Source organism: Silene latifolia, chromosome 2 (genome assembly GCF_048544455.1).
Source record: "Silene latifolia isolate original U9 population chromosome 2, ASM4854445v1, whole genome shotgun sequence".
Classification (NCBI taxonomy): Eukaryota; Viridiplantae; Streptophyta; class Magnoliopsida; order Caryophyllales; family Caryophyllaceae; genus Silene; species Silene latifolia.
The window spans coordinates 94,417,936-94,440,083 of record NC_133527.1 but is presented as its reverse complement, the minus strand read 5'-3'; the positions used below and the strand labels follow the sequence as shown (position 1 = coordinate 94,440,083).

General features: G+C 42.0%; 1 non-coding gene across 1 annotated transcript; it reads left to right on the top strand.

Moving 5' to 3' along the window:
* Positions 1 to 8,253: 8,253 nt before the first annotated feature.
* LOC141644986 (small nucleolar RNA R71) lies at positions 8,254 to 8,360 on the top strand. The gene has a single exon (XR_012544584.1). It is a non-coding gene; the product is annotated as a small nucleolar RNA R71 (small nucleolar RNA).
* Positions 8,361 to 22,148: the final 13,788 nt, after the last annotated feature.

Here is a 22,148-nt window from a genome sequence, read left to right as displayed (position 1 = left end):
GTGACTCAGAAGCGTGCACTCAACTAAGTCGGTAAAATACAGTTAAATTGCTATAGTGACAGAATCTCACAATTAATTCATCTAAACTATTCACTACATCGTCACATTTCTACCGTAGATCCCTTAATCCCAACATGAAAAAGAATTAGCTACTCATATTGCTATTAATACTATCAAAACTAACAGCAGATAAATAACCAGCATTCAACATATAAAAACGATAATTAAATTGCATAAAAGAGAATTAGGGCAGAAATTAAATAAAGCAAAACAAAGAATTAAAGTAAACGAAATGGAGATTATTATTAAGAAGGGAGAAAGAGATTACAATCGTGCGAATCCGGCGTAAAGAACACGTAAATCCGAGCGAAATAATCCCGAAATAAAGTTACAGTGAAGGAGAAAGTAACACAATCTTTTTTATTTGTGAAGATGAATAAAAATGATAGCTTAAAATCTGATGCTAATGACCTAGTTAACGTAAGTTTAAATAGAAAACAAACTAAGTCCAAAAGCTAAAACAAGCTTACGGGCTAATTAAAGCCCACGCCAGAACAAACCACTCGATTGAGTAGAATAAATCCACTCGATCGAGCAAAACTCCAGAAAATCTACTCGACCGAGTAGAATAGTTACTCGATCGAGTAACCTCTCTTTTCAGCACTTCTTGATCGAGTAAATAACTACTCGATCGATCAACCAAGGCTATAAAAACCATTCGATCGAGCAATAAAACCACTCGATCGAGTCTTCTTCCTTCAAATCAGCCTAAACTCGTGCCCGACTGCCTCGTAAACCGCGCCTTCACGCATTCTAATGCAGTATCTCACTCCAGAAAATCCCGTCTCCTCAAAATGCATGCAAAAGGACGAAAAATGATACGATTCCACTACTTTCGCGTTCATTTCTACAAAACGGACAAAACGAACCAAAGTAGCCAATTCGGGGCATAATACTATATAAACAGTACAAAAATGCATGGAAATACGTGCTAAAATAGGCTAAAAAGACTATACAATATGCACGTATCAAATCTCCCCAAACCGAACCTTTACTCGTCCTCGAGTAAACTAAAATGCAACTAATGGAACGGAAATGAAAACTCAGAGCTAGCTTAACTTGTCTACTTGAACCAATTTAATGCAACAAAAATTAACAGTTATAGCTAAGCAGTCAACACGCAAACGAGTTATAAGCTGTTCAGAAATATAGCCAACCTATCGACCTTGCAAGACCAACAAAATCGGACTCTCTCGTGGTCACTCTTCTCTCATGAAGCAAAAGGTGAATGTTATATGTAAAAGAGAGAAGGAAGGACAGTCACTCACCTAACTGCGACCTACATAGCATGCATGCAACAAAAATGAAAGACAATTCAAGTACTAATGCACACACTCCAACCAATAATGTCCGTCACAGCCGAGGGCTTACAACTAGTATGGGAATAGTGAGGTTCAGGTGAGAAAAAGCAAAACAAGTTATGGTAATGTAGAGGTAAAAACGTCAAGCTAGTTCCTAACAGGACCATATAAAAACATCCGAATCTCAACTGACTGAAAAATAAAGCTCAAGTGCCCTTCATTTGGCACACATCTCACTAAACTCATACTTAATCTCCTCAAAAATATGGAAAAAGAATGGAGGAGTTAGACGGTCACAAACTTTCCTTTTTTAACACCGTCTAAATGAATCAAATGATATAAATCACACTTTTTTTTTCAACTCTTTTTCTTCTTTTTCATCACTGTACAACGTGATTTCTGTTTTTTTTTTCCTTTTTTTTCCTTTTTCTTTCTTTTTCACGTTTTCACTCTTTTTTCAATTATTTTTTTTTTCTTTTTCTCCTTCCTCTATTTACACCAACTTCATATAAAAAGATGCGGTCCAAACTGCAGACGGAAAATCATACCACAAAAGACATACTAAACTAGCTTGACTAGGCATGCTCAGGTTTGGATGTAGCTAATGGGTCAAAAAGGCAAGTTTTGGCTTAAGTGGAGCTAAATGGGTGAAAATATAAGAAAAGGGGGAAATTTTCAAGCACCTCCCTGCATGTGACACCGACCACAAACCCGAATGTGTGCATTTGACAAGAAATTGAATGTCATAAAAGTGCAAAAATGATGAACATGCTATGCAAGGAGTACTACTCTCAATTCCTAATGAACTGGTCATGAATGTCACCAGTTATGGGCTCTAAACCTTAGAATTTATGGAGTAATTTGCCAATTTATCAGGTCAACTCAAAACAGTCAGCTATATTTGAACAGAAACTCGTAGACTATGCGTATGACAAAGCTAATAACTATCAACAGAAGTGCAAGGCTCAAGTAAAAATAACAAGTTATAGTGCAGTTTCATCACGGAAATCTACCGTTCCGACTCAACCTATATGCAAAAGTAAACGTGAATTTTTTTTGAATTTTTGAAGTTTTCTAATTTTTTTGGTTTTTTTGATTTTTTAAAATAAATAAACAATGTAAGCTGAAATAAATAAACGTGAATGCAAAACAAATGCAAATGCAGACTCAAAAGGATGCAATACCCTCCCCAAACAAAAAAGGACAACGCCCTCGTTGTCCTCCAGCATACACCAGTAGATATATACAGGGGAACGGGAATATACAGGCAAAAAAGAATGAAAAAAATAAATAAAAAGGAGACAAAAATAAAAGAGTGAGATATACATACAAAACACGAACTTACCCAAACCAGCTAGAAAACTGGGGAAGTGAGTAGACCAGTAGCTACTCGTCAACCTCCTCGTCGCTGTCGTGCACGTCCTCCACCCTCCCGGAGTAGTCCGGGTCCACCTACCGCTCTCTCCGCCTCCTCTGCTCAGCTCGAGCTCTCTCCGCTGCCACCGCAGGGTCCTCGTCGTCCTCCTCCTCCTCAGCAGACTCCGGGTACCCGTCAGCTGGGTACTGGTAAAAGGAAAGGTGTGGCCAACCCTCTGGGATCAGACGGTGTTGACTCATGTGATACTCGTATAGAGGGAACAAAGTCAAAGCTAAGTCCCGCTCCATACGAGCCTGTCTCTCTGCAATCTCAACTAACAAACCGTCACGACGTCCTTGGTCCATGACCGAGGACGCCTCAAAGGGTGGTGGAGGTACAAAATTAGCCGGTAGGACCGGCTGTGCCTGTGTCTGGTCGGCGGGTGCGGGAGTAGGAGTGGAGATAGGGATCTGGGTAGGTGTAGGAGTGCCCGTGGATGGCTGGCCGCTCCCAGAAGGTGTGAACCCCTCTCCAGTCTCAAGTCTACGCCGCTTCTTAGCGGCGGGTAAAGTAGAAGGTGGGCGGAGTGAAAGGTGATAGTCAGGTAGAGGTGGCAGTCGGGCGCCCCGTGCAACAGTAGGTAAAGGGGCTAGACGGGGGTGAGTGTCACAAGGTAAGTCCACAGACAAGGAACCGTCTATCTTCCATGTCTGGTAGTCTGTGGTCAGCCAATGCTGAGAGTGCATGACATCCAGGCTCAAGTACCTCTCTCTCGGGAGGTACGGTAAGTCACGAGGCCAGACAGGGAAAAGGGAACGGGCAAGAATGGTGGCCATGCCAGCGCAGGCAATAGATCCTGTGACCTTCACCCCCTGGGCCTGAAAGTATTGGGCGGTCAGATAGGCGATGTGAGGGTAAAAGGACCCTCGCAGTCAATGTTCAGGTGACCGCCTAAGATGGAGAACTCGTTGTTGTTGATGTTGTTTGGCTCCTTTCGGCCAAAAATGGTGCTCCCCATCAGTCTAAGAAAGTAACGGGCAGGGGGAAGGTGGACCTGTGCGAGCTTTCGCTCGGGAAAGGTGGTCTGGGCCAAGGTCCGCCAAAGCTAACGAATGACCCTCCTAGGGGCGGTAGCGTCGCCCGTAGAGGAAAGTCCAAGTCTACTACCAAACTCCCCCAAAGTCATCGAAAAAGTCCGGTTGAACAACCGGAAAGACACAGAAGAACTAGTGGGGGCAGCGTCGTGTGCCCCGGAGGAGAAGGTGAAGGAGCTGAGGAACTCAAGACTCAGCTCCAGAAAGGTACGGCCACTCATAGTAATGAGTCCGACCATCCCCGTGCCCAGTAAAAGCTCACAAACAGACTCGTAGATGCCGAGTCTCTCAAGTGCCGGTTTATCTAAAAACCGGGAAGGTACAAACTCACAGCCAAGGAGGTTATAAAACCTTTTACGATATACACCGTTAACGAAAATTACCTGCGGGTAGTCGGGGTGAGAGTCGAGAGAGTTGTCCCCTCGGACAGTGACCGTGCCAGAAGGAGCAGCAGAAGTAGAAGTACTAGGAGATGGCGTAGAACGGGAACGTCCACGACCTCGGCCCCGTCCTCTAGAACCCGAAGTAGAAGCCCGTGCAGTGACGGTGTGAGGAACTAGAGCTGCTCTAAAGGCAGCTGCAGCTGCAGGTGAGTCCGTCGTGGTAGAAGTAGAGGCTGTGGCTGCTGTGACCACCACTGAAGAAGAAAGGCTAGCAGCAGTGCTAGCAGTGGTGGTGGCTGTAACTAGGGCAGCAGTTGAAACAGAGCTAGCAGCAGTGCTAGCTGGCGTAAAAAACGATCTGCGGTGGTGAAACTAAATACACGAAGTCTTTGGCGGTGCGGAGACGATAGTAACAGCATGAACTACCGTCTCAGACAGAGGCAAAGACGGACTGGCAGAAGAGCTCGACGAAGGCATCGAGCTAGAATCCATCCTGAATAAATAGGGCAGGGTTTGATAAGAATAACAGCTAAACAGCATGAAAATCAGCATGGTAACAGCATGACAATTCCCAAACAGGAAATATTCGACTACAGCCCGAAAATTTCCAAACTTTCCTCAAAAATTCGAATGACAGCGGGTAAACAGCGATAAGGGCGGGGTAACAGGCATCAAAGGCATGAAATTAAGCAACAATCGAAGCAATTAAGAATGTGACAGCAGCAAAGACCAAGCTTACAGTCGAAAATTCGACTGTACTGAATCCGTATCGCATATTTCTCGCAAAATTCGAAATTAAAACATGTAAAAGCAATGAGGTATGGGAAATGATCATCAAGTAAGAGAAAAAAAAGGGCAAGCAATGACAGCTATAATCGAAAAACTCGATTAAAGAATCAATTTCGAAACCCTAATCCTAATTCACCTCATAATAAGCAAAATAAATGAAATTAAAATGCAAAAAGGTGTAGGGATCACTTACTTGATGAGAATGAACCTACAAATTGCAATTAATCTTCAAACAACAAGCAAAAATGGCGATTTTTGATCGAAAAAACCGCAAACCCTAATCCCACTAATAAACCGTGTAAAACAGCACAAATCAAGGGGAAAACAGAGGGCTTTGAATGATTAATTAACAAAGAGCAAAATGTAGGTGACGGATTTGGTAAAAGGGCAAGAGAAATGGAGGAATTTGGGGTTTTGGATCGCAAAAGGGAAGAGTGTCGAAAATATTAGGGGAAAATGAAATAAGAAACAAAAATAAGGAAGTTAAAGAAAAACTCCCTGCGTGTCTCTTGCAATTTTACTCGATCGAGTAACTATTCTATTGGTTTAGAACTGCTCGATCGAGGACTTTTTAGATTCAACTACTCGATCGAGTAGAATTTTACTCGATCGAGAACTCCCAATTTCTGCTTTACTCGATCGACTAAAATGGAGTCACTCGATCGACCACATTTCACTCGATCGAGTACAAAAAGTACTCGATCGAGCTCTTTTCCTCGTGTAAGCTCTTGAATTCGTCATTCTTCCTTTGAATTTGCTTAAAAAGTCCCCAAACCTGCATAAAAACACTTGCAAAAGTATCCCAAAATACCAAATACGCAAAGTAACAGTCTATAGTCTCTAATCTACGCTAAAAATTGTCTAAATTCTAATTGTCCTAATTAAAAGCAATAAAGTTCAACGGAAAATTTAAAAATTGTTTTTGCAAGTTGGTACACGGGGCATTTCCCCGCTCACTTCCCAAGGCAATTCAGTAGCTCCTCGGAGGGCTCCTGACTGGAGGACGGCATCTCAGCAACATTGATCGTCCTCTTCAGCTTCCATGAGCTTGAACTTAATTCATTAGGAGGAGAATAGTTGACATCCACATATGCGCGAACTTTTCTCACCCTTGTTCCTTTCTCACCGGCTTTAACATCGTCACTCCCACTTTGACTGACATTAATTGCACAACACCCCTTGACAGCTCCTGCATTATTTTCATCTGTACCTGCAGCAAGGAAAACAGATGGACTTTCCTCCTTTTTGCTCTCAACCTGAGGCAGAGGGGTCACAATAGCAGCACAATGCTCCAAATTTTCATTTGGAGTGTCAATAATAGGGTCAATAGAGGAGAGGGCATTGCAAGGCTGAGCTTGCATGGGAGCCCTCCGGAACTTGGACTGATGGAATATCAGCTCCTCGTCCCCAACCTGAAAAGTCAATGTCTTGCCCCCGACATCTATTACTCCTCGGGCAGTAAATAAAAAAGGTCTCCCTAAAATAATAGGGGTATGTGCATCTTCGGGGATGTTAAGTACAACAAAGTCAACGGGAATAAAGAACCTCCCGATCTTAACAGGTATGTCTTCTATGACACCTAGTGGCCGTGATATTCTACGGTCGGCCATCTGAACAGTCATATTTGTGCAATTAAATTTTGTCAAACCAAGTCTCTTAGCCAGAGACAGCGATAAGACACTCACGCTAGCGCCAAGATCGCAAAACGCGTTGTCAATCAAATGGGTACCAATATGACACGGAATCGAAAAACTACCCGGGTCTGACTGTTTAGGAGGTAACTTATTCTGAACTAGGGCCGTCCCTACCTCGGTCAAAGCTACCGTCTCATGATCATTAATGTGCCTCTTACGCGATAAAATTTCTTTCATAAATTTAAGGTAAGAGGGTACCTGTGTCAGCAGTTCGGCGAATGGCATAGTGACCTGCAAGCTCTTCAGTAGTTCGGTGAATTTGCCGAATTGTTGATTAGCTTTAGTACTCTGCAGATGCCTCGGGAAGGGAACCGTGATGGGTATCTCAAGTCCCTTGTTTCTCTCTTCCAATGTGTCTGTCGGATCAAGCTCCATATCCTTCGGACGCTTCTTTCCTCTCGAACGAGGTCTTTCAGGTGATTTCTCACTCGATCGAGCACTAGCAGGCTCTCGATCAAACTATCCATTATCTGCATTACTCGATCGACCAGAATTTACACTCGATCGAGCTGTTTCTTCAATAAAATCACTCGATCGAGTAGATATTTCACTCGATCGAGCAATTCCTTTTTCTTGTTCACTCGATCGAGTAGAAATTCCACTCGATCGAGTACTTTCTTCAGCAAATCTACTCGATCGACCTCCACAAACTAGTCGATCGAGTACTTTCTTAGCCGTTAGCTCATTTCCTTTGGCAGAACACTGTTCATCAGCAGTTATAACCTTCCTCGGGTCTGATTTCAACACTTCCGGTCCCTCATATGAAAGACTGCTTCTCAAATTAATTAAATTTACCGTCTCATGTGGATTTTTCTCAGTTTGTGACGGAAATGACCCGGTTTTCTTGCACATTGGTTCGTGGCTAACTGGGCAACTTGAGTTTCAAGTGCCTTAATTGATGCATCTTTCTGTTGATCACTCAGCTGCCACTGCTTTGTAAGAGACTGTAACATAGTCGTTAGCTCACCTATCTCACTCACCCCTCCAGAAGATGATGCACCGTGATTGGGAGGAGGGAAGGAAGGAGGCTTCTGAAAGCCTTGTTGATTCTTATGTGGAGTTACATACGGTTGCTGTTGGTGCGGAGGAGGGGTAGAATTGAGCACATTTTGACTTGTCCACTTTAAATTAGGATGGATTGCCCTTTGGTTGTTATAATAGGAACCCCCTCCTTGCCTATATTGTTGAAAGGCAAGGACCTGTTCCTTCTCTATAAGACAGCCAACAGCAGTATGGCCGTCGTTGCTACCACACCTCTCACATGTGACGGTCTCCCCTCTAGTAAGCAAATGGATCGTCTGAGGCTCCCCAATAGAATGTAACTCCAACTTGTCAAATCTAGCATTCATGGCTTCCAGGTGAGCCACAACTTGCTTATCAACTGCATGAACTATTCGAATACCATCCCTCGGGTTTCCATACTCAGCACTGTGATTCGCCATCTCTTCAATAAGGGCCCATCCCTTATCATCGTCAGTGTTATCTTGGAATCTCTTATTAGATGACGCATCAAGTATGGATCTGTGATTATCATATAGCCCATTGTAGAACTGGTTAGACAGAAACCACGGATCGAAACCATGGTGAGGAATAGACCTCACTAACTTCTTGAAACGGGACCATGCCTCATATAAAGTTTCATCAGGTGCTTGCTTGAAACTTGTGATCTTTGCCCTCAGCTTAATGGTGCGCTGTGGAGGGAAATATCTCTTGTAAAAAGCAAGAGCAAGGGTCTCCCAGTTGGTAACCCCTGCGGTCGTGCGGTCCAAATAAGTCAGCCACTCCCCGGCTGAGTCAGTTAAAGAAAAAGGGAACAGAACCTCCTTAATCTTGTCTTGAGTTACCCCCTTTGTGGCGGGGATAGTAGAACAGTAGTCCGTAAAGACCTCCATGTGCTTCCTCGGGTCTTCACCTGCCACACCTCTATAGAGATTCATCTCCACCAGATTGATGTAGGAAGGACGGATGTCAAATGTATTCCCATCCTCAGTCTGGAGATTGAAACCCTTTGGAATTGAGGCTGCTTTAGGCTCCGAGTGACTAGCAATGTTTGGCATCTTTACTGGTTGATGGGCAGAAATAGGAATGTCTTCTACTAAAGTCTGGTCTTCTGCGAAAAGAAAATGCGGAAGCTCTGGTTCGAAAGTACTCAAGGCTTCCTTTCGTGATTCTCTTTGCAGACGGAGTCTATGCCTAAATAGTCTCTCTGGCTCTGTATCAGTTGCAACTAACTCAAACCTGTCTGACCTAGGCATAAACAACACTGAAAGAAAATAAATAAGAACTGCCTCAAGGAATAAAAATTCCCTGAGACGGATAAAAATAAACGAAACAAAGACAGATAGGGCAATTGCCTTCCCGACAACGACGCCAAAATTTGACAGGGCTGTCGTGTACCTATCAAAAATAAACTAACTAAACTAACTATATAGCTAGGGAAGTCAGGTCGATCTCCTCAGGGAGGCAAGATATCTGTAGAAGTCCGTCTATTTGGTCACAAATGGGGGTTGTTTAAATTGGTTTTCTAAACTAAAGGTTTAAAAGAAAGAGAAACAGGGAAAAGAGTAGTAAAGGCAGAGAAATAGAATTAAACTATCAAATAGAGAAGGGTCATGTCAGGATTTCGGTTCACTACGGTAGTCCAGTGACTCGACTGTAAACAACTTAGATAAATTAATGCGAGATGGATATGGAAAGGTCCTTCCGGTCCACTTTCTATCCTAAACTTCCACTAACTTAACTTCCGTCCTCGTCAGGGTAGTCTACTGTTCATAGCAGGCCTATTTAGTCCAATCTTCCGATCCAGGATTAAATTGAGCCAGATTAAAAGGGTGACTCAGAAGCGTGCACTCAACTAAGTCGGTAAAATACAGTTAAATTGCTATAGTGACAGAATCTCACAATTCATTCATCTAAACTATTCACTACATCGTCACATTTCTACCGTAGATCCCTTAATCCCAACATGAAAAAGAATTAGCTACTCATATTGCTATTAATACTATCAAAACTAACAGCAGATAAATAACCAGCATTCAACATATAAAAACGATAATTAAATTGCATAAAAGAGAATTAGGGCAGAAATTAAATAAAGCGAAATAATCCCGAAATAAAGTTACAGTGATGGAGAAAGTAACGCAGTCTTTTTTATTTGTGAAGATGAATAAAAATGATAGCTTAAAATCTGATGCTAATGACCTAGTTAACGTAAGTTTAAATAGAAAACAAACTAAGTCCAAAAGCTAAAACAAGCTTACGGGCTAATTAAAGCCCACGCCAGAACAAACCATTCGATCGAGTAGAATAAATCCACTCGATCGAGCAAAACTCCAGAAAATCTACTCGATCGAGTAGAATAGTTACTCGATCGAGTAACCTCTCTTTTCAGCACTTCTTGATCGAGTAAATAACTACTCGATCGATCAACCAAGGCTATAAAAACCATTCGATCGAGCAATAAAACCACTCGATCGAGTCTTCTTCCTTCAAATCAGCCTAAACTCGTGCCCGACTGCCTCGTAAACCGTGCCTTCGCGCATTCCAATGCAGTATCTCACTCCAGAAAATCCCGTCTCCTCAAAATGCATGCAAAAGGACGAAAAATGGTACGATTACACTACTTTCGCCTTCATTTCTACAAAACGGACAAAACGAACCAAAGTAGCCAATTCGGGGCATAATACTATATAAATAGTACAAAAATGCATGGAAATACGTGCTAAAATAGGCTAAAAAGACTATACAATATGCACGTATCAGTGATTATGCTAGCCTACTTCCATAGGTTCAATTTTAAGGGCAAGGCTATGAAATGCACTCTACCACTAATTGGTCGGACTCTCTTGAGAGGTTTAGTTTTCGGTACTTGTCGTTAGGAGCACCGAGACCAAAACACTATTTATAACTCCACAAACAACTCTACAATTAGTAAAGAGGCAAGTAAAGGTCGGATCCCAAGGGACGGGAATTGAGATGAGATTTTCAATTGCAACTAGCGGTGTCTAGGGGTGTCACAATTTGGGGTTGGAATAGAAGATCACTAAAATAAATAGCAATGAAAGTAAACAAGCAAGATGATTAAAAAGGGGTGTAAACAATTGATAAAAGGCACTAGGGTGTCATGGGGTCATATGCGATTCATGGGAATTGATCATACAAACATATTCTCCAATTATAAGCAAGCAATTATTGTTGTGATGGATCGAGTTGGTTTATATCTTACAATCCTAGGAATGTTTGGGTCCCGGAGCCGAATCGATTAGATTGTACAACACCTACAAGTTGACTTAATCTTCCCTACTAACTATATGCATGGTCTAGTGAGACTCGAGTTGTTTTATGTCTTACAAGTCTCATTGAAAAGATAGGTGATGGGTAAAAAATGCAAGGATTCATAGGCTCGCATTTCATCAAACATAACATGTGCATAAGTTGAGATCACAACAAGCAAGCAAATAAACTATGAAAACATATTAATTTAAGCATGAATCATCCCCCATGTTGGTTTCCCCTAATTACCCATTAACCTTAGCTAAGGAAACTACTCACTCATTATCATGTTGAACATGCTAGCAAGGTTGTCAATCATACCAACAAAGTAAAACATGATGAATAAATGAAGATGATTAACAATAATTAAAAAGGGATTAAGAGAATTATACCTACTAATGATTCCAATAATAAAGCAAAGAATAATAGAAGTACTTGATGATTGATTGGAAGGTTGTCAATCTCCCAATAATAACCCAAATAATCTTCAATTACCCCAAATTAAAGATGAACAAAAGAGAGATTAAGGAAATGAGATTTGTATTAAGACTTGATTAAAAGTTGATTACAAGATTAGAAAGATATTAGATTGATATAAACTACACTAGAGATTGCTAAGAAGAACATGATTATCTAATTAGACTAATGGGGTATTTATAGTGGGGATTAGGTACACAAATTAGGGTTTACTAAGGGCTTAAATGACGATTAAGTCCTTGAGGAATCGCTCCTCTCAGAAAAATATGCGAGTCTCCTTTTTGCTAGTCTTTCCCGAGGTATGCGCATCCTTCATAAAACAAGTAGAAGTCGGATTAGCTGTCACACAATCCGAGCGTCCAGAGCACGGGACGGGCGGATTGTGGGTCTTTTGGACGAGCGGATTTGTGGGGTGGACGGGCGGATTGTGGTGGTTTTGGACGAGCGGCCTTCTGAGGAAGACGCTCGAATTGCTTGTCTTGGACGGGCGGATTGTGGGCAATCCGCTCGGATTGTAGATCAGCTTCTTCCTTTCTTCTTTTCTTCCTTTCTCTTCATACAATCCTTGAGGATTTCCTCGGGGATGCAAGGATCTTTTCTCATCATTGGCCATCTACTATAGTATGTACAAAGGCCTTCTAGTCTTATCTCTCCTTGATGCTTGGTCATTGAATTCAATCAATTTAGCTCTATTTTGCCATGAAACTGCAAGGTTTGCACTTCTTTCCTACCAACGGATCAAAACTTCAAAGAATATGCAAAACAAAGGACTAAAGACAATAAATGACCCAAATATGCACTAAAAAGCATGGGAACAAGGCTAATTCGGGGACTAAATATGCTCAAATTATGGTCACATCACTAATCCAACATTGGGATGATCTGACTCTGACATCAAGAGTTGAAGATGAGAAGAAAGCAGCAATATTGGGGAATGCACCAATTTCGAAAATTGAGTACCCAATCTGTTTATCACAACAAGGTCAGGAGAAAATACAACATTTCTATGTATATTTATCATTAAGTACTCAAGCTGTTACGGTATGTTTCTTTGAATCTTTGATAGAGATAAAATTTCAGTGGCTAACAAGAGATGATAAATTTTTCAGAAGAACCGGAGATGAGACTTACACAAACCTCTTAGAAAGATGATGATGAAGCTGAACCTGAAGCAAAAGAGGGCTACATCATGATTAAGCTGCCTAAAGGAGTTGAAACTGATAAAGAAATCAAAGCAAGAGCAATGGATGTAAGTACTAATGTCTTTTTATTGTCCTTACAGTTACATTTATTGCTTTTCTTCTTACTTTGATATTGTTTTGTACACATTGTGATACGTTTGTGTACCCAAGTTGATATTGTTTTACCATTATTTAAAAACTGTCAGGGAGAATAAATTTTGTTAATAATAATGATATTTTATCAAACTGTGATATTGTTTATTACGAACTGTGATATTTATGCTGGTTATTTGTGATATTGTTTCATAATAGTAACCAATTGTAATGCTTCTGATATTGATTCACAGTAAGACAAATAGAGTGATATTGTGTCACATGAAGTGTGATATTGTAAAACAATATCACACAAATAGGTAACGTCTACAAGCAAGTGTAATGTTGTGATATTATTAAAGAATAATAGTGATATTTTTTCAGTAAATTATGATATTGCTGTGATTAAATATTTAATACTCTTGTTATTGTTTGGTATTGCCTTATTTTGTCATTAGGTAATAGTGTATGTATGTTTAATATTTTTATTATGTTATTTGGAGAGTGCTCATGAAACTTATCTGCGTATAAAGAGGGACAACGAGTTGTTCTTTTCAAGATTTGTACATAACATGAAGAAGTTCATCAAGACGAAACCCAACAATTCAATGGATGAAACAACTATCTCTACCCAACCTGCTGCTGTGGACAGGGGCTACGGGGGCGCTTGGGAACAAGCGTTTGCATTTGTGGAGTCGCCACCAATTTATTGTGGAAAATTGGAAACCGTTCGAATACCTCGTGCCATGTCAAGACACAAAGTAGTGACATGAACACCAAGAACTCGTTACCCTTAGCATTCTATGTCTAGAATGACTCTCGTGGATGCCAATGAACAAGGATGTTCACAGAGATCTGGAGTAAGGGGTGAGGGTACGTATTAGGAAGCTCTTTTGATCAAACACCTAATCCCGCCCGCCTCGATAGCGGCATCTACTAATGATTAGGGAAAATTTTCCATACTCGATATATTGTCGATTTATATGTATGCAATGCAACATTCATTAGATTAATCCTAACATGTGAAGAATTAGACTAAGTCGGTGAAACATATAATTTTAGCATACAATTGATGTCAAAAGTAGAAATTTAATGTTGATTACATGTGAAGGCATACAATACAATATGATACAAGGAATACAACGAATACAATAAGGAAAAATTACAATAATGAAAATAACAATAATTACATTGGATTAATTGATTTATGTCGAAAATACTTCTAAAACGGATGGTTTGAGAAAGAATAAACAAATAAATTAACGAATAGATTATTAAGGTGATAATATGATTAATAGTCGATTAGATACGTAATTAGTAAACTAGGTCAAAGCAACACGGGAGTTCAGAGACAGAAATCAGCCAGGAACAGGCGCAGCAGAGCTGCGTCCCTTGGAAGAGGCGCAGCAGTTGCTGCGTCCGTTCCTTGGCCCAGTTCTGGCTGTGAAGCCGGAATTGCAAGTCGTTAACGTTCGTTGGTTAATTTTAATGATTGATTAATATTATTTACTCGGATGAAAGTGATTAATAGATTATTTACATACGATTAATGGTCATAAAAACAATAAACATGGATAAAAACTAATTAGGACGAATTATTCACAAGATTAATGAGATTATTTACAAATTAACAAACTAATCAAATTAATTAAGTTAAACAAGATTATTAATGACGAGTTAGTGATGATGATGATAATTAACAGGTGGAAATATATAAAAGATCGAATTCCAGAAACCCAATATGAATGAATCGAATTTCTACAACCCGGTTTTGACTTTAATGACGAAAACCCGCAAATATTAATTATTCGGGATTTAATGATAAATTATATGTTAATGATGATGAACAATATGTTAAATTATCATTTGAACGAAATAGGAACAAACAAAGACGAAATAAAACAAAAGACGAAACCAACAGAAGACGAAGGAAGAAGAAGAGAAGCAGGAACGGCGGCAACCTCAGGAAGAGGCGCAGCTAGTGCTGCGTCCTTTCCAAGAGGCGCAGCAGTTGCTGCGTCTCTTCTCGACGTCTGTCTCCTGTTAATCCGTAAAAAGGGTTTAAACAAAGGGTTTTAGAAATCGGTTTTAATTGTATTTTCGACATAAATCTTACAATATGATTACAACAAATAAATAACAATAAATAAAAGAAGGATTTACACCCTCAGACTTACATGTTTGACGAAACGAGATGAACTAAGTTAACGATTAGTGATGCTCGACTCGAATGTAGACGAAAGTGCCCTCGTAAGAGGAAAAAGACTAAGATTGATTAAAGTTGATTATGGTGGAGTTGGTCAAATTGGTCGGTCATGCAAAACGAGGCTGGTACTCAGAAATATTCGAGCTTACGTGGTCGAAAGTTCAAGCACGTAGACGCCAATAAGTAAGAACGTGGTCTAGAATGCAAAGGGAGAAGAGAAGGGCGGACACTCGCGTGAGAAATATGTGAGACCGAAGGTCTCTATTTATACTAATCACACAGAGGAAGTAGGGTTTTCGGAGAAACTTTGGAAGTGAATCTCGAAAAGATATGAAAAGATACGAAAAATACGCAGAAAAGGACTTGGGAAGAGGCGCAGCAGGCATTGCGTCTCTTGAAGAGGCGCAGCACTTGCTGCGTCCTTTCCCAAGTGGTTTCCTCCTGCGGAACAAAGATTTCCGTGTTTAGTTTATGGAATAACGGAATAATTTGGTTTTCCTTAATATTTTGTATGAATATTACGGGAAATTGTTTACTAAAGATTAAAAGATTTATAAAATATGGAATAGAAATATCCGGAACATTCCAGAACATTCCGACTCGGGATTTAACGGTTGTCAGAAAATGAACACGGTTTTAGGCCCTGACTCCAAATGTACTCTAATTACTGTCAAAACGACCGTATCGGCGCGTAGTTGAGAATTAAGAGGTGGACATAAATGTTTGAGCGATCACTTGACGATAAACTTACGAACTGTCACAAATCGTTCCGCGTATCAAACATGCGGCCCAATCATCACCGGGTGGTTTACGGGAGGTGCAGAAATGAGGTATCTACAGAGCCCCCACTTTGACTGAGGCTTGGACAAGGCAAAAGTCAAAGTATAGCCATCAGGTCAATCGAAGATTACAACCTGACGACTATGGCGACGCGAGGTGGTTCAAGGGGTCTGAACCAAGGACCTATCGTCGGGAACATTTTAGAGTCTGTCGACTTCCGGGGAGGGTCGTTTAAAGTCCATTAGACTACGTAAGGAGGCTCGCCAGCCATAAGAAGAGACCATACCTAAAATTCTTTGAAACTCTAGGGGAAACAAAACGCGATATTGGGAGAAGACAGCAGGACACAGTCTGGAACTGCTGGGAGAAATCTGCTTGTGTTTAACTTCAAACAAACTTCGGAAGTATTTGGGGTCGGTGTTGATCTCCATGTCTCGAGAGAGAATGACTGTCGGTCGTGAACTCTCGCTGGGGGAACTTAACCGGGAACTGATCTCCATGTCTCGAGAGGGAAAGTCTATCCCAGTACTCTCGCTAGGGGAACATAATCGGGAACTGATCTCCATGTCTCGAGAGGGAAAGTCTATCCGAGTACTCTCGCTGGGGGAACAAAATAAAGGTGTGTCGAAACACCTGTCAAAGAAAGAATGCTCGTTGTGACAAGCTAGGTCTTGGATAAAAAAAAGGTGATGATTTGCTGTTGGCTTGGAAAATGTGGATCCGGGTGAAGAACATACGTCAAATGGACCAAATATGCGATATAGCATCAAGGAAGAGGCGCACCAAAGATGGGACCACAAAATAACAAACTCATAACGAATTTTTGAAAATTCGTATCGAGGAAAGCTGAGGAAAAGGCACAGCAAGAGCTCCGTCCCTTGGAAGAGGTGCAGCGCCTACTGCGTCTATTCCTGGGTGTGGCTTTTCTGCGTAAAAACTCGATGAAACAGGGGTCTCATTTCATTATTTCGAAACATAAAATCTCAATTACTCTCTCAAATTCCAACCATTTCCGTCAAAATTTGATCCAAAAGCTTGCATTTGCCATGACTAATCGAGGTATGTGTATCAATCTTGCATTTATCTTTCGTATTTGATCAAATGGGATCGACAAAATTAGGGTTTTTGACCCTAATTAGTCGAAAATTTGGGGCTTTTCCCCCAAACAATTTTGCCTTACAAAATTGACTTTGTAAATGGCCAATTGGTAATATAAGGATCATAACCATGTATTTGTTTCGAATTTTCGTTGAGTTTTGAGCATTTGAGTGAAATTGAGACGGTTTCACAGCTAAAACGTAAATCGCTTCGAAAATAGCCTTAGGATTGCCCATTTGTGACGAAACTTGATATTTGGAATCCTTGTGTGACGGGTAAACTTCCTACCATCTCGGAATTTTGGGTGGTGACGGCTTTTTCAGGACACTTTCTAGGGCATAATCGCCGTTATAACGAAATGCTGCCGAAATTCCGACTCGAACCCATGGCTAGGCTTCAAATTAGGCTTGACTTGACCCAAATTACCACATGAGCGGATGGGTTTGTGGGAAAATTGCCAAAGATGGCGAGAAAAAAGGTGATTTCAGGGCTCCGAAAACTCGAAAATCCCCTAATCAAGGCTTGTCATCACTTGATGCGGCCTAAATTTACTTTAATTTTGCAGATGATGAGGCTTCTACATCTGGGAGAGCTCCCATGGACGTGGACACTGCTATTGACCCTTCTCAGGTGCTTGAGGAGGCGTTGGAGGAGGCTTTCACCGCTGCGGTGATGGCTGCTGAGGACGAGGTCCTAGAGGAGGAGGCTGCTGAGGAGGAGGAGGCCCCGAGATGGGCTAACGTTGGACGAGGCGGTTGCCAGCTGAGGGGAGCACCTGCGTGGGCCGAGACTTGGGACAGTAGGCACCTGCTCTGGGCTGCGGAGGGTCACCTGTCCTACAGGACGGTGAAGAGCTTGGTAAATAGGATTCATAACTCTTCATTCATCTTCTTTCATTTCTGTTTGTCACTCCTTTTCTTCTTCATTTGAGCTAAAGATAGCTTTTGTTTCAAATCAACATAGGAGGCCGGGAACATCAGGTCGTTCTCGGGCTATACGACGGCGATGGGGTGCTACGAGAGGCCGTCGGCTGAGGAGCGAGCCATGATCGAGCGGGGAGCGTTCGGCGCCTTGGTGCTGGCTTGGAGGGATATTGCGAGGAGGAAGCTTCGGGCTAACCTCAGTCTCGTCCTAGCTTTCTTGGACCGGTTTTGGGACATGACCTCCACGTTTCACATACCTTTTGGTGAGGTGGGGGTCATGTTGGAGGACTACGGCATGATTTCTGGTCTGCCGTGTAGGACTGAGGTGGTGGAGTGGCCAGAGACGGCCATGAGGGTTAACTCGGCGGAGGCCAGGAGGTTGATCGGCTGGAACTTGGCGCCGAAGGCGGCTACGGTACCTGGCTTGGTGCCTAGTTCTTACGTGTGGGATTACTTCGCGGGAAAGACCCCAGCGTTGGTGGTGATCGAGGGGAGGGAGATGGCTCCTTCTCCCTGCACTGCAGAGCAGAGAGTCCGTTTGTGGCTCTGGTGGTTTCTGTCTTCGATCTACCTCGGAGACAAGGGAGAGAGGCTTTCGACGAAGCTCCTTCCCTTTCTTTATAACTTGAGTTCCCTAGGCCGTTGGGACTGGGTCACTGCTAGTTTTGCGGTCCTCATCTGCTTCATGGGGCCATGGTTGGTCCGGAGTTGATGGAGAAGGGGACTTCTCCTGCTGCTGTCGGCCCTGGACTGCCGTTGGAGGTATGAACCTTCACTTCTTCTCATGAAAGATCATTTCTTTTTCTTATCAAATCACGAACGATCGTTGTTGATTATCTTGATTTATAGGCGTGGGTGTACTCCTACTTTCCGGGCCTCGCGCCCAAGAGGACGGAGCCGGTGGAGAAGGCCTATCCCGTCGTGAGGGATTGGGTGATGTGCCGCACGAGGAGTCGGCGTTCCTTCCACGACGTCTATCGGTGGGAGGTGAACGCTCTTCAGCTGGACGGTGTGAGTATTTTACCTTAAATTTGACTGTGTTTCTTTCTCCTGCTTTTTGATCGGTCCGTTTCGTGTTCACAATTTAAGGTGTGGTCGTTGGGTCATGTCCGAATCAAAACACAATTTATAACTTCACAAACAACTCTACAATTAGTAAAGAGGCAATTAAAGGTCGGATCCCAAGGGACGGGTATTGAAATGAGATTTCTATTGAAACTAGTGGTGTCTTAGGGGTGTCACAATTTGGGTTGATGTAGAAGGTCACTAACTAAAATAGCAATGAAAATAAATAAGCAAGATGAATTAAAAAGGGGTGTAAACAATTGATTAAGAAGCACTAGGGTGTCATGGGATCATAGGGGAATCATGGGAATGGATCATACAAACATGTTCTCAAATTATAAGCAAGCAATTATTGTTGTGATGGATTGAGTTGGGTTATATCTTACAATCCTAGGAAAGTTTGGGTCCCGGAGCCGAATCGATTAGATTGTACAACACCTACAAGTCGAGTTAATCTTCCCTACTCAACAACATTCATGGTCTAATGAGACTCGAGTTGGTTTATGTCTTACAAGTCTCATTGAAAAGATAGGTGATGGTAATAAATGCAAGGATTCATAGGCTTAGCATTTCATCAAACATAACATGTGCATGAGTTGAGATCAAAACAAGCAAGCAAATAAAACATGAAAGCATATTAATTTAAGCATGAATCATTCCCCATGTTGATTTCCCCTAATCACCCATTAACCCTAGCTAAGAGACTACTCACTCATTATCATGTTGATCATGCTAGCAAGGTTATCAATCATACCAACAAAATGAAACATGATGAATAAATGAAAGTAATTAACAATAATTAAAAAGGGATTAAGAGAATTATACCTACTAATGATTCCAATAATAAAGCAAAGATAAAAGAAGTACTTGATGCTTGATTGAGAGGTTGTCAATCTCCCAATAATAACCCAAATAATCTTTAATTACCCAAAATAAAGGATGAACAAAAGAGAGATTAAGGAAATAAAACTTGTATTAGAACTTGATTAATTGTTGATTACAAAACTAAAGAGAGATTTGATTGATATTAACTACTCTAATTATTGATAAGAAGAACATGCTCTTCTAATTAGACTAATGGGGTATTTATAGTGGAAATTAGGGAGATGCATTAGGGTTAACTAAGGGCTAAACTAGTAATTACACTTTTTAGATTGAGCAGGGAGGAGCCGGTATTTTTCGAAGGAAGGGTTTCTTTCTTTGTAGCTTGGAGAAGACGAAAATGCGCTGTAGAGGAATCCGAGCGGATCAGGGTCGGGACGGGCGAATTATGGCGATGGAACACGAGCGGATTCAAGAGAATCCGGGCGGATTGTGGTGGCTAAACCCGAGCGTCTTGGTGGAAAACCGCACGGATTGTGCAGGTGGAGGACGGCCGGATTGTAGACAATCCGCACGGATTATGCCTCAGCAAGACTTCTTCTTCTTTTCTTCCCTTTTCTTCATAAATACCTTGGGGATTTCCTTGGGGACTCAAGGATCCTTTCTCAACATTGCTCATCTACTATCATATGTACAAAGGCCTTCTAATCTTGTCTCTCCTTGATGCTTGGTCATTGAATTCGATCAATTTAGTCTCGTTTTGCCATGAAAATACAAGATTCTTACTCCTTTCCTACCAAGGGATCAAAATCTCAAAGAATATGCAAAACAAAGAACTAAAGATAATAAATGACCCAAATATGCACTAAAAAGCATGGGAACAAGGCTAATTCGGGGGCTAAATATGCGCTAATTATGGTCACATCACTTTTAGAACAAGGCTAATTCGGGGGCTAAATATGCTGGCGCTCCTCCTTTCGTGGTTAAGGTACTTCGACCTAGGAGCTCGAGCCGGCTGCTGTTGAGGACGTCGATGGGTCCTGTGTGGTACCTGGGTGAGCGCCTGACTCGACAGTGCTCTCGAGACGTCTTGACGGTTCCCATCGATCCTCTTCGGACGATGTTTAGGGAGCCTTTTGAGGTTGAGAGGGAGGCTGACTTGGCTGGCGTCAGTGGCGACACCCTCCTTCTTCCTGGTGAGGACTACTCGGCGTTCCTCTACGGGAGGTTGGCGTACTGGCCGGTTGTGGTAAGTGCTTTTATCATCTTTCATTTTTGATTGTTTGAGCATGTGATGAAAGATCATCGGTTAACGGAAGCCATTTGACCTTGTAGGAGGTCGAGGCGGCGGGCATCGAGCCCCTAGAGTACCCCGAGACCCTTGAGTACACCAACACTGCGGGGATGATGACGATCTCCAAGCTGCGTGACTTTGACGTGGCAGTGAGAGATGCTGGCTTAGACGATTGGCAGCATCTTATTCGGAGGGTGAGTATTCTAACTCGTATAGTTTTCGTGTAAGAACACATTTGCTCAAGTTTGCTCAATTGCTAAACATTTTTCTTTTGAAATGCAGGTCGCGCCATCCCGGTTCGTGGCTTTGTGGAGGGTAGCCAACCGGCTGCGGGTTACTGCCATCGAGGCACTTGCTGGTGGCCGAGGACGTCAGGTATGAACCTTCCGTTTACTTTATTTTCTAATCTTCCTTAATGCTCTAAATGATTGACATGAGCCAGTTTTGTCATTTGTAGAGGGAGCACGAGCTTGCCCAGTCCAGGGAGGAGACGGCTCACTTGCCGAGGGAGCTTGAGGTTCGTGACGCCGAGGTTGCTGCTCTCGAGGCGAGAGTTGCTGAGCTAGACGACGACCAGCAGTAGCCTCCGCGTTGCTTTCTTTTTTTTTTGGTTGTATTTTTGTACATTTATACATCTTTGGACATTTGGATTTTATTTTGGGGCTCGAGCCCCCAGTTTGGCGTACATATCCCCTTTTTGGTTGTATATATGATGGCCCGCGTGCCTTTGCTGCTGGGTTGCTTTGTTTGTTCCTGTAGGTTAGCTTTGAACAGGTTTGGTAGATGACGGTTTACGCCGTCATGCTGCCGAAATTTACACAGGAATCTCATAGAACATATATTTATACATATAGCCTAAATTAGCGCAGAACAATGACTCGACAATGCAAAATAAAAAAAATGACCAGAAATGAAAATGCAAAAATTTGGTCGGAAATGGCAAAAATGCAAAAATTTGGTCGGACATGACCGAACGGTAGGGAGGGTTACCCCCTAAAAAAAGAAATAAAAACATATAAGTTTGAAATGGAAAGTGAAATGATCCCCAAAAAGAAAATTAAAAAGAAATGTACAAGTGTGCTAAAATGACGAAAATGTCGATATCGTCTCGAGATGCGTGCCTGCGAAATTAGGAAGCACGAAATATGGTAACCTGACGCATTTACCAAAACAATAACCCGTATGAATAGGAAATTATTCGTTGAGGAATTTAGGAAAGATCCAACGCGGAAAATCACAGAAAGAGTGCTGAGGAAGAG